Source organism: Condylostylus longicornis, unplaced genomic scaffold, assembly GCF_029603195.1.
Source record: "Condylostylus longicornis isolate FDR11 unplaced genomic scaffold, ASM2960319v2 ptg000135l, whole genome shotgun sequence".
NCBI lineage: Eukaryota > Metazoa > Arthropoda > Insecta > Diptera > Dolichopodidae > Condylostylus > Condylostylus longicornis.
This window is the reverse complement of record NW_026578103.1, coordinates 16,847,937-16,860,778: the sequence shown is the minus strand read 5'-3', so window position 1 is coordinate 16,860,778 and position 12,842 is coordinate 16,847,937. Positions and strand designations below refer to the sequence as shown.

The 12,842-nt window shown below is 24.0% G+C and overlaps 1 protein-coding gene across 2 annotated transcripts in view; it reads right to left on the bottom strand.

The window, feature by feature from the left end:
- Positions 1-12,842, bottom strand: part of LOC129615475 (cGMP-dependent protein kinase, isozyme 2 forms cD4/T1/T3A/T3B) — a 152,556-nt gene that overhangs the window by 108,065 nt on the left and 31,649 nt on the right. The gene's annotated exons all lie outside the window — the stretch shown is intronic.

Here is a 12,842-nt window from a genome sequence, read left to right as displayed (position 1 = left end):
CTTACCAGATTTTAGATCAATATTATTAAATAAATCATGACAGGGAAAGTTACTTTAGAAGTTGCCACTACGGATTAACATCCACCAAAGACACGAAACAATAATTCGTATAAGTCAATCATAGATATCAACAAGTCTTGTCCAACACAATATTGTATGTCCACAGTTAATGAATTCTTTTCAAAAGAGGCTTAAAAGGTCCGTATACTGTCATTCGTTGTTCCGTCTCTACATTTCTATTATAATTCTTTAGATTTAAATTAATTGCATTTTCAATAAAAAATTTGCATAATTTCTGGCGTTGAAAATTTAAATCGTTCAAAAAAATTATATTGTGTGTCACAGTACTATTTCGTAAAATACATAAGTATAAGTACGTAGACCAAAGTACTTTCTATTTATTAGTAAGCTTTTCAAAGAAAATAAAAAAAAAAAAAAAAGAAAAAAAATAACACAAGTGGTGGTTATTTTGGCTCTTCATTCATAAATCTGCTATCATGTTGTTTGAGCACATGTACACATAAACATACTTAATAAATAATTTATTAAGTTATGAATTTAGGGTAAACATTTTTATAAACCGTCAACACCGAAATTTAAATTATATATACTTACGTACGTATGTATGTACATTTGTCATTTTAATTTATATTTATTAAATAAAATTTGATATTAATTTATAAATGAATCACATAAATTATTTATATTTATTAATCAAAATTATTATGAAGTAGAATTATTGAATATGTACAGTATCTATAAGTATAGGAACAGAAAATACAAATTAAAAATAAAAATCGCCATATTGTCTTGTATATTTTGACAGCTATAAATAATAACGGTGAATGTTTCATATCAATATCAATTTCGTCAGTTCGTTTGTTTTCGTTCATATTTTATTATGAAAGGAAAAGCACTGTTACTTTTTTTTATTCTATTCTATATATACATTTGTACACATATGTATGTATATATGTATATGTATATACGGATATTTTTCTTGATTTATTATTATTTGTTTATATACCTTATGTTTATTTTTATTTCTATTTACAAAATAAAAAAAATTTATTATTTATTTTTTTTTCTATTTTTATTTATTTTTAAATTAGAAATGTATAAAATTTTATGAATTTAAGTACTATTTAAATTTATTTTTTATACCCGTACGAATGTATGTTCGAAGGATATTGTAAATTTGCTTACCGATTGTAACACTTAGAAATTATCGTCTGAGATATAGGCATGAGAGAATGTTTTTGATCAGTTTTAATTTCTGACTCAATTTAATCATCTTTATCCGTCCGTTTGTCCGTCCCAACGATAACTCAAAAACTAAAAAGTTAAGCTCAAATTTTCGCCTAAACTTAATTGAAATTGAATGATCGAAGCATTGGATCGAGTAGCTGCCCTATAACTTCGAAAGTTATATCTCAGGAACTAGTTAAAGCTATAATCTTGAAATTTTCTACAAACAAATATATTATTGCGTTTGTTATGTGTTATAAAAATTATGGAAATTTATTGACTCCTTGTGGCACCTGTCATACAACTTGAATAGTTGCATAGCATCTTAGAAACTACTTAAGCTACAATACTGAAATTTTGCAAAAACCAATCTAATAAAATGACCATTATTTTCAGTAAAAGCTGTTTAAACATCATAAGCGCTTGCGATAGCTGCCATACAACTACGAAATATTAGAATTACATTGTTAAAATTTTGCATAAATGAATATGGTCGTCGCCATTAGTTTCAATAAAAGTCTTTAAGACCGAATGAATATATACATATGTGGTAACTGCCATACATGTATAAAAACACTATACATATGTAAAAAAAAAAAAGCCAAGAGTGCGTATGAAACATTGAAATTCACATAGAGCACTTAAAATCATTCTCTCGTACGAGTATCACAGAGTTGGCACGGCTAACTCTACCAATTTTCGTTTTTGTTGTTTTTGTTAAATAAATTTTTTTTCTTATTTAATAAAAAATATCATGTTATAAAATGCAATCATTTGTTTATTATCTGCAATTATGCATGTTTACGTACGTATTGTATATGTATTATATTATATAAATGTATAACATATTCCTAATATTATGTGTATAGTATATACCACGTATCATATAATGATGACTTTGTATTTAATTAGATTATATATTTATACTTGTAGAATTTTTATGTCACTACAGTAAAACTATACAATTATATTTTTTTCATAATATTATTAAAATAATTTTAACCCTTTATTCGAGTAAATTTCCGTAATAGAATTTTGATTCTAATATATTTTTATATATTTATTTTAATATTATGTTCATGTACGTGTTTATGTTTGTAAACATTATATTGTTAAAATAAGCGAAAATATTCCAGATTGTAATTTAATCGAAGGCTAAAAGGTTATCATTACTTTAATAATAATAAGTATATTAGTGACTATATAAAATTAATCTTATTGGATTTCATGTAGACTTTGAAATATTTTTATTTTTAAATATTAACCTGGAATCAGACTTGATTATGTAATAAAGATTGTATTGTAATTAAAGAAGTATACTAGTATTAATATACTAAAGAAAACTGCACGTATTTATTTTTGTAAGTAAACTTAAAATTTTGTGTTGTTAAGATAATGCAACAGGCATGTACGGAATTTTGAAAACATAACACAATAAAATGTGTCAAAAGCGTAATCGCAATGGGCCAAAGCCTCTTACGATTTAGACAGTATGAATTACAAGAAATCTTTATGATATACAATTTGCGAACAAATCAATTAAATAGAATTAAGTACATAAAATCAAAATTATTTCTTTGCTAATTAAATGTAAAATGTATTGCTACTCTGAGCTACAAGGAAAACCCGTACTCTTTTTGAATATATTGTTGTCAATAAATTAATAATGCTATCTAAATATCGCTATCTCCTTAATAATAACAAGCTATCAAAGTTTAAATATATACAAAATTGAAATTCAAAAAAATTGAATTTCTAGTTGTGGTAATACCTGAAGTGTCTGAAGTAGTATAAAAGGGAATTATTTTATAACAATTAAGTATAAAAAACTTTCTACTTTTAAATTTCCTATATACTTACTTAATTACTAAATAATTTTTTTATTTAATTGCTATTTACGTGCAAATATAGAAATAATAATGATTATAGATTAATTCGAATCCCAAAAATCAAATCAATGATGGTATTCTGTTTCTCTGCGATAAATTTAATTATTATTTTTAATTGTTTGTTAATGATAAAATGACTAAGTGCAGGGTATCTAGACTAATACTCTTATTAATAGATTTTTGGGTCATTGAATTAAAAATCATAACTAGTGCAGATAATAATTAATTTTAATTAGAAAATTCCCACACATTAAATTAAATTTTTTATTTTAGCATTTCGATATTTTGCCAAATTTTGCAAAACGAACATTTAAAATTTAATTTTTCCTTGCAATGCATAAAATAATTGTATACAATTTTGAATATTTTATTTGACATTAAATTATTTTTGATAACAAATAAGAAACCATATTTTAAATCTAGAGAATAAAAATATTGAATTTGATGACGAAGCAAATTTTTCGCGTTAATTATGACTTATTTAATAAATTAAATATTCCTAAATTCCCTAGTGGAACTCTTTAGTAGATATAAATAATTTAACTCTTCATGAAAATAATGGCTTCCTAAACATAAGTAAGTAATTGTAGTGTTAAGTATTATCAAAACGAAAATTTAATTTTTTACAAAATATAATATATTTATATATACACATATAAATATATTTATTCAAATGAAATTCTTAAATTAGAATCACACCATAGACCTGAAAACGCATTTCCAAATTATTATTATAAAAAGTATTGAAACAAAAATAACTCCCTTGCAAATAAGAATGAAATTTTATAAAATGACCAAAAGTAGCAATGTTGATGGGAGCAACGATATTAATGGGCTAGATGAACCATTAAACATACAGAAACAATACATTTTCATTTAAAATTATTTACAACTTTGCTTAATTAAAATTTGGTTCTCATAATTTAATAGTTAACTTGATGCAAATATAAAAAAAAATCAATTAAGGAAAAGGTTTTTATTTATATTACATAGAATAGGATGCAACCATAAACTTCATTAAAACAAAAGCACGTGGCTTTCATTAAAATACTAGATATTTAAAAATTTCTATTGTATGCAAATTCCTGTGATTGAATAACAATAAAATGGGTGTTAAGTTGTTTTAAATTTAAATAATGAATTACGCCCTTAAAGAAAAATAAAGTTGGGTCAAACTAATGGCTGAATTTGTAAAGAAGCGCTTTTCCCTTCAAATTCAATGTTATTAAATTAGTTTCATTCATAAACCAAATTATATATAAAATTATTATATACATTTAGGATGAGCAAAAAAAAAAAAATCTGATGTGGTCAGCACATAACCGACCGCAATGTGTATTGTCTAGTTAAGTGAAAGTGTTACAGAATATTATAAAAATGTCTGTTAAATACTTCGCTCCAATTTTTAGGACATTAGTAAGCTTATAGTTAACATACTTAGAAAAATGTAAATTTGGCTCTTAGTAGAGTTTTGCTTTGTGCTACCCGAATTCCCTGAAATGCTCGCCAGTTAGTTTCGGTAACAACCAGAACTCAAATATCAAATTTCAAGAAATTCCATAAATTTGTTCTGTGGATATGGTGAAAAATGTAAAATCGGCCCGCAAATCAGTTCTCGAGCCCTGATCTTTCCAAAAAAGTTATATGTTCATTGGTTTAATATGAGGAATTCATATATTAAATTTCAATGAAATCGGTTGATTATTTCTCTTTATATACACAAAAGTGTATGTTTGGCCCGTAGTAAACGTCTAGTTGCCGATGCCTGATCTTTCCAAAAAATTTACATGTTCATTGTTTTAATACGAGGAATTCATGTATTAAATTTCAATGAAATCGGTTGATTATTTCTCTTTATATACACAAAAATGTATATTTGGCCCGTAGTAAACGCCCAGTTGCTGATGCCTGATTTCTTCCAAAAGTTAGGAATTTTTGCGTATGATCGAGCAAAGCTTATATATGAAATTTCAAGTAAATCGGTTGAATACTTTCTTCAAAATGGTGAGAAATGTAAAATCGGCCCGCTAAAAAGTGCAGTTCCCGAGGCCTGATATATACCAAAAGTTGATCGATCCGTGCCATGGTGGAAACAAACTTACATATAAAATTTCATCAAAATCGGTTCAGCCGAACTTGAGATACACGCGTGCACACACAGACCGACAGACCGACAGACCGACAGACCGACAGGTTGCTAAAAATAGTTTATTTACACTTCCCTACTATGGAGAAGTACGTTCCCACCGAAAACTCGATATGCAAAATTTGTTGCCATCACATAACCTACCTATTGTTTACACAATACGGTCGGTAAAAACATTGAAAGAAGCATTGAAAAAAGAAATTACTATAATGATTGATTTGAATGGTAGCGAAAGTAAGTTAAGAAAAATAATTATATTTCTTAATGAGATCAAGGTAGAACAAAAATTTTTCTAACAAAATTAGCTAGTTATTAGTATCTTAACGCTACAGCCTATCGTCGAGAAAAAAAACGGTAAGTATCAAAAATTTAAAAAAAATTACATTATTCTTACAATTTAACTGTGTTATATCGCGGTAGAAGAAGCCCACCGCTACTTTTAACAGTAAATTATCAAAGAATGACATTTTTAGGAATTTGAGCAGCAACAACTTTTAGAGGGGATAGGTAAAAATTTTCTTTTACGGAAATATATTAATTAATAGTAAAGATATAGAAAATAACTTTTGTGTCTTAAAACTTGTGAAAGTTTTGTAAACAAACGGACGTGCGGACCGAAATTTTTCGAAATTTCTTTTGGAGAAGTGCTAAAAACTAAAATTTCAATCTATCATTTTGAAATCAAAACAAGGCAAATCTAATCTTTATAAGTATATTTATTAATTTCTTAAAAGTATAATTCAATTTCTTGCAATCTAACTCATTTTTTCAAACAGTATATAATTTATATATATTGTTATATACATTATAAGTTTCACAAATAAAACTTCTCTAGTCTAGTACACACACAATACAATTACCTACGAAATTAAAAATTTTTTTCTCTAATTCCTTAACGTCATGTTAAAAAAAAATATTAGGAATAAGTCATAAAGCTTCTCATTTATGACTTATTCCTAATATTTGTATTATTAATATTTAAATTAAATATAAAGATAGATGTATATATAAGTATGTGCGTATATATAATAATTACTCAACAATTTGTATTAATTTATAATATTATGCTAAATGAAATAAAAATTTTGAAAATAGAATGGTTTGATAAAAATAATATAAATTTGTAAATTAAGAAAAGAATCAAAAATAATTAATAAAAAAATTTCGCGTGACATTTTTAAATTTACATAAATTTTAACTTCTATGACGTATATGTCAAAACTATCTAACAAAAGACGTTTGTTATTAATTAAATTCTATTATTTGAAAATTATTATGAGCGTATAAGTATTTCTGTAATTTGAATAATAAGTTCATAAAAACTGTTGAAGAAAACAATATTTTTTTAATTAAAATACATGCGTATGTGTATACACGTACAGTAAAGACACAAAATATTATTAAGTTTAAATAGATTTAATGTACGTTTCAAGAACTTAACAGCTGTCGGAAGATAGCGCAAATTACGTAAAATAAATATACTTTACTAATTAAATGTACTAAATTAAATTAGGTGTACGTAACCAAAAAAAAATTAAATTTAAATTAGTAGTTGAAACAATGAAAATGAAAAATATTTTTTTTGATTTTATTTTAAATTTGGAATTGTTAAAAATTGTTAAACTTAAAGGACACGAATTGGCAATCGAGTAGCACCACATTCACTTGCAATTCGGAGCGGTCCCAATTTCTTTAACATTTACCATTAAAGATTGACAAGATACAACATCATAATTATATACACAATTAATTCGAAACTAGTTTTTCCTTAAATTCTCATCTAATAATTTTACCGTATTAAACGCTTTTCAACTAAGTCTATTACTACTGATTTATGCTATATACATATATGCGTAATTCAAAATATTTAATGACATAGAAATTCAAAATATCTGCATCTGCAGCACGTAAATTGTATAAATTACATACTAAATTAAAATTTCTATTATTGTATAATTAAATAATTTTTTTGGAATCACTGCAAATTTTTAATGTAAATTTCACATTGAAGTGTGATAAAATATCTGTAAAGTCATCAGAAACGTGAAAAAGGAAAGGAAGAAAACAACATTTTTTTTTCTTTTTTTTAGAAACATTAAATAAATATTTAGAGTTTTTAATTTGTTTTTCATTATTATAAAAATATAAACAATATCTTAAAAGATCACGTTTTATTCTAATATTGTTAAAACTATGCATAAAATTTATTCTAAAACAAATTACAAATTCATTAATAACATTAGTAAATTTTAATATACTGTGATTATAGTGTTAAAATAAATATTAAATATATATATAAGTAATGATAACTTGCATTCTATGCAAATATTTTAATCAATTAGCAAAGAATAAATTTAATTTATTAAAATGATAATTAAATTTATTTGTATAAAATTTTGTAATAATCATTTTTTACGTCATTCTTTAAAACTTGTTTTTTGATAACTTTCAGTCAAATTTATTATTTTAAAATAAAATTATATTTGAATAAAATTAGTATTTTAATTAATATTACCTTATTTTAATATAAGCATTTAATTATACGTTAGAACACTTTACTTAGCACATACTACCGCTTTTTAAAACAGAACTATCCTAAGTTCATTGCTTTAAAAAAAAATTTAAACAATATTCCCTATCAGTGGCGCGGCACGTTGAGTGTGAGAGTGTATACCTCGTTGTTACGTTATAGGTAGCTCGGCTTAAAAATCATTTTTGAGTAATAATCCTATATCCACACATATTTTATTTATGTGAACATAAGATTGTCATCTAAAACTAATCCAAGTGTCTTTTAATGTTTTAAACTTTCCTCCGAGAATTTTTAATAGAAATTAAATTTCAATCTTTAATTATCTTGCAAATTGTTACTTAGGTAGCGACTGTTCCAAATAGACTAGGTTCATTCTTGGCATAAAAGTCAGGAAGGTCAAATGTATGAATGTGCTTCGGAACGGAATTTCAGGTTGGTAAATAGTACGTATTTATTCCTAAACATTTTTTAAATAAAATTCTGTATATACATTTAGGAGGAAAATAAATTAAATTACTCATTTCAAAATACAAATTCTTCCACCAGCAAAAAGATTTAATTAGTTTATTAATATTAATTTAGTTAAAGACGGTAAAAAAATTTATTTTCGCAATAAAAATTGGAAGGATATTAGGTTGAGGTTGGAAAGTTGAAGAAACCTATGTTACATAGCAGTTAAAACTAAACCATAAATTTTAAATTTTGAACATCAATAATATTTTTATATAAAATATAAAATTTGTAGTAAATGTGCGTAACAGTTCCCATTAACCCTTAAATAGACAGTATTATATTTTTAGTACTATTATTGAAAATAGTGTATAGACTATTGCTTATATATCAAACAATTTTTTAATTTTACTAATTTTTTAAACACCCGCTCATTGAATTATTTAAGCATTCTAAATAAATTCCTCAACATTATAGGAACGTTCATTCACATTCAGCTTCTTAACACAGTGCAATTACGTAAAACTGTATATGCGGTAAAATATTTAAAATTTTTCATTTTATAGATATATGTATGTAGTTTACATTTCCAAAAAAAAAATATTATTTGTAGTTCATTAAGTGATAAACCGTTTATAAACGTAAATAAAACAAAAAAAAAATAAAATGTTAAATAAAAATGTAATAAAAATAAATTTGTTAAATAAAATAATTTTTTATTAAAAAAAAAAAGAGTAAAATAAAGTACAATACATTTTATGTATTTATGCATATATGAAAAAAGTTCATAATATTATTTACAGTAAACACAAAACAGAGCGTTCCAAATAAATAAAGAGGTGAAAGCTCACTATGAATAGGAACGTGTTAAAAAAGTCAGAATTTTTTAATCACTATTAAAATATAAACAAAAAATATGTAGATGTATATGTAAACATTTTATTATGTCAAGCTAAAAAATAAACATCAAAATACCAAAAACAAAATAAAAAGCAAAAATTCGGCTAGTCTTTCGGGTAATTCTGGTATATCGAAATTAAACAATAAAAATTATATGATGGATTTCGAAACAAAAATTTAAAATTACCATAAAATTGTAGTGAATTGAGAATGGAAAATTTTTCCTAAATTTTACAAAACAATTCTTATAAGAATTTTTCCATCAGACTAACAATAAATTAGGAACATAAAATTAAAAAAATTTCGTAAACTTTAAAATTAAAAATTTCAAATTTAGATGATTTTTGTAAATTCAGAATTGCTTCAGAAATTTGAATTTCAGGAGTTTCTAAAATTGAACTATACGTCCACAAATTGATTTAATAAATGACCAAAAGTAATAAGTAATAAATTAATGAATTCGGCTGCATTACTGATTGTGTTCTTACAGAAAATTTACAGCAAATATTGGGTTTTGCTGATAACCTTATTGGTTATTATTGGTTATAATTGTTATATTTAACAATTTTCAATACGTTTTCCCAAATTTAGTTTATTCAAAATAAAATTTCTGACCCAAGGCATACTCACAATCTACTATAGTAATGTAGTACTCTACTCTACTATGCTATAAAGAAATATACTATAGTAATTTTATGGTTTAGCGAATTAAAAATTGTATTCTAATCGCATTCTTTTAATTATTTGCTATAATTTATTGTTATATACGGTAATTTTTTCGAAATTTGGAGGATATATTTTAAATTGCTTCTTTTTTATTGAATAGGGAAATTTTTTAATAAATTTATTTTGACTACAAAGGAAAAATAGGTCAAATTGTTTTGTCCCTAATTGATTAATTTACCCTAATAATTCTTAACAGTCCTACCCACCAAGGTTAGCTCATTTATATATTGCAATGCTCAATATAGATAAATTTGTCTAATTTCAAATCATAAAAAAAACCCAAGAACAGTGAAATAAATAGACTTTTATTAGAATACATAGGTAACATAAAAAATATATAAAACATTTTTAAAAATTTTCTTGACCTTCTCGAAAATTGTATTATGGGGAGTAATTTATTATGAAAAAATTTCCACCTAATAAACATAATATAGATAAAAATATATATAATACATATATATGTACATACTCACATCATTATTTAATTTTTGTATATTTTTTCTAATTTTAATTTTAATTTTAATTCAAAACTATTTTCATTTCAATTTTGTTGACATATGAAATTGTTGTTTTCTTAATTTAGAATTCGGTGAAAAAAATTTAATATTATTTTAATTAACTCATTATACTTATACACAATATATGTAAATATATACAGTATGAATACAAAAAAAAAAAACATCTTTTTATACACATACACACACTTTAAATTTTTTGCCTATTAAAATTTTTATTAAAAACAATTAAAAATTCAAATGATCGTGACGTAATGCGCTCTCCACAAAACTAATAATATTCCCTTTGGAATTAAATTACGTTCATAAGTAATATATATACATATTATGTATACACATATACATATACACATGGATGTGATGATTATGTGGTTACAATTTTTTTTAAAACATAATACTTACTACATACTTGTGAGCAAAACAAAAAGGGAAAAAACAAAAATATTTATCGTATATTTTTAACTTATGGAAGAAATTAACCTAAATTTAGAAAAAACCAATATAAACCAGTTAAATAAATTGAATATTATTTTTATTTGTAAAAATATTATGAATATTAAATTCTAATATTTTGAATCAATTTGTATCATACATACTTATATAAAGAGATACGTATGTAAATACACTTGTTTGTTTAGTAGATGAAAAAGTAATAAAATATTCAATTAAAAATATACGTAAAAATTCAATTAAATCAACTGATCGGCATAGTTTAAGAGAATCACATCAATAAATAAATACGATTAAATTGATTTATTCGACGATAAAACATAAAATTTTATGATAAAATATAATAGGAAATTTTGTAAAAGACATAATCAACGATAATTTGACATTTACTGTCAAACTGGATTTTAACTGGTATTTCTTGAAATAAATAGGTAGTACTATGGCCCGGATTTATCGTTTCTGCCGTAACTCATAACACACATGCAATGAAAAAACTAGACGAAAAACGAAACGACACGAACTGACTCATAATATAAAAAGTAATTACGAGTACTACCGAATGTTTTAAAGCTTGAAAAGCGTTCTTCTGAATAAAAAACATTTTGCTCAATTTTTGTCAAAATTTTTGACTAATTTTTGAAATTATTTAATTAATTTTTTTTAATTTATTGGAAAAGTAATAAGAAAACGATGTATCGAAATTTTTATCGAATTAAACCTTTTAAAACAATTTTTGAATTTAATGAATTTTATTCATTTCCCATTAGGCACAGAACGTAACCAAAACAACGTTTTCAAAAATTTGAGCCCGTATATGTGCAAAGTCTGATCTAGAAGAAAAATTTTTACTATTATTAAATTTATTTTTTTATAGTAAATTAATTTGCCAAAATGTTATGTGAAAATTTTCCGAAAATCATTTTTGGAGTAAGGATAATTTCTCACATTAAATATTTCAGATTTCGAAAACTAAACACCTTTATTTTTTTCTGTGTAACTTACATACAAATTATGTACTATTAAATTTTACAACTTGAATGTCAGTTCAAATGTTAATGTAAGTAAGTACATATATTACTCGTATGTATTATAACTTATAAATTTTGATAACTTTTGTATATCATTCTAATGAATTTTCTATAAAAAAAATTTTTATTCAATTCCCAAGCCATTTTCAATAAGAATATGAAGGTAATATGAAGATAATATGTACGTATACATGTGTAATTTAAATGGAAAAGTCCATGAGTTTTAGCAAATATTTAATTTTAATTTTATTTAAAATTCAATTGAAAAAGTAGAAATTACCTACTGAGCAAGTGTTTATTTAAATCAATCAGCTAGTAAATCAATCAAAAGAGAACATAATACAATTCGTAAAAGCTGAATGAAAAAGAGAACTATGAGAAGAAAACTTATTTTCCTGTTTAAATTTAAAGAGAAAAATTTTCTCATGGTCTTATAATTTAATTATTTATCATTAAGCTGAATAATAAATTAAAGTAATTTTGGAACAAAGCCGGGATTTCAATGTACAAATCCGTTGGAGATAATTCATTTTTGTCACTATAAAGTACAACTGCTCCAGTAAAATTATAGTACAGGGTGATAAATAGATGACCAACAAAAAATTAATAGGAAGCCCTTTAATTTTTTCGCCCTCCTTCTGAGTTAATTAAAATCCCGTTATTTACTTAGACTTTGGTACTGAATTACTAATAACTCAGTTACTAAATAAAAATCTGAATTATTTCTCTAATGGAAGATATATTTTGGGAGTACCATCGAAGAATTAATATTTCTATTACATTATTTACTCATTTTCGCTAAATAATCGAAATGTTAATTATTTCATTATTTTAGTAATGAATGACGTTTCCAGGAATTTTCTAATTATACTACATATTTTAAATAAGTAAATCAATTAATTGGCACAATTTTTAAACAAAAATATTATTTATTTTTTGGTATTAAGATCTCTAATT